This window comes from Dermacentor variabilis, chromosome 7 (assembly GCF_050947875.1).
Source record: "Dermacentor variabilis isolate Ectoservices chromosome 7, ASM5094787v1, whole genome shotgun sequence".
Taxonomy (NCBI): domain Eukaryota; kingdom Metazoa; phylum Arthropoda; class Arachnida; order Ixodida; family Ixodidae; genus Dermacentor; species Dermacentor variabilis.
The window spans coordinates 111,569,756-111,571,374 of NC_134574.1; the positions used below are offsets into that span (position 1 = coordinate 111,569,756).

Consider the following 1,619-nt stretch of genomic DNA (forward strand, 5'->3'; position numbering starts at 1 on the left):
AGCTGTCGCGATAACCAACTACAAAAGGTTCTAGAAAGTGCCGCGATATTTCCGAAAATTTTTAAATGGTCATTTTCCAAACTGGAGAATCAGGGCATTGTTAGCATATCTTAGGAAGAGATGCCTACAAATTGGTGCTTGTCCGGCTTGTTTTTATAATAAAACTTCACACAATACAACATAATGAACTTGCTATAGCAATATGTTCCAAATTAGAATTTATTGAATCCTTTGAAAATTATTCGCAGAAAATTCATATTCTGCGCTTTCGTATTAAGTTTTCCTGTGCAAGTTACCTCCAGCTTCCCACAAACATCGCGTATGTATAGTGATTTGTGCTATCTGGTAGCGGTAATAAAAATCGTATTTTCCAACTAAAAAACTCAGTGCATTACACTCTGTTAAGGTTGCATGAACAGCAAAGCTTAGTATGTGGGCCTCTCAATGGCAAACTGTCCATTGCAATGTCTTAAACACCGTAGTCACATAAATGTAAGGAAAGGCAGGTCTCGTCGCTCGTCCATGATGTTGAGCCTCGGAAGATGATGATGCACTGGAGTGTCAACATTGTCATGTGTTGTTTAAAAACGCGGCACGCTACTTTTCAATAAGGAATCCCGGTAAGTGTTAAAGACAATGCTAGTGTGCGTTGGTCAACATCCCGTGGTGGAATAATGGTTATAAGGACACTCAGAAACTACAAGCGGTCACACACAATACAGGCCGCACAAAACTGGTTCCCCAAAAACTCTCTCTGAATCCTGACCGTTGCTTCGGCGAAACTTTTCTTGTTTGCGGGATTGGCGCCACATGGACGGTTTGCGTTTGCTTTCCATTCGCGATATTGGCAGGCAGCCCGCTTACGGCAGCGCCACCACGGGAGAACGTACTAAAAGGTAACGAGATACGCAACGAGAGCACGGTGGGAACGTAGATACGGCCGATACGGGTCATAGCGTAGCAGCTGTTCTTATCAGCCCACATCTGATACGGGTTGTGCTTGGACCTACGGTATTACACTAATTTTTGCTTGTTGGCTCAGTGCTTATAGCCTGCTTCACCTCAGTCGCGGCTGGGCCCGTTATTGCACTGTCTTCGGGATCGGCCCTCACAGCTCGTTGGATGCATGCAATTTTTTTTCCAGAACCTTGCCTTAAACAGATTCGCTAAAAATTGAAACACTTGATTAAAGAACGGTTGCGTTGACTTTCAAATCAAGACATTTATGTCGTGTGAAAATTGGTCCGGAAGAAAATTTATTAGAAGCAATAAACTTGCCTAACATACTTTTGGCTGAAAACAAAAGCTCGAAAACTTTCTCCTGCTGCTCTCACCGCATCACTTGCTGTCTCAAACATGTATTAATTAAGACGATGCAAACGCGAACAGTGGTCCTCTTTGAAATCCTACTGGGGCACACTTTTTGGAGCTTCCTTCTCATGCTACGCTCCTGGACGACAGAGAAAAATTTATCGTGCTGGCGTAAAAACTTCCTCGCACTAAATACCAGGACACAGAAGCCCGTATTATCAAGAATTATCACCAAAAATACTGTTCCTCTTATCCCATAAGGTATATTGCTGCACCTTTTCAACACGCGTGTGTCGTCGCGGAGTTGT

General features: G+C 43.3%; 1 pseudogene; it reads left to right on the top strand.

Annotated features, from left to right (window-relative positions):
* The first annotated feature begins 934 nt into the window (after window positions 1-934).
* LOC142589111 (U2 spliceosomal RNA) lies at window positions 935-1,114 on the top strand (annotated as a pseudogene).
* The last annotated feature ends 505 nt before the right edge of the window (window positions 1,115-1,619 follow it).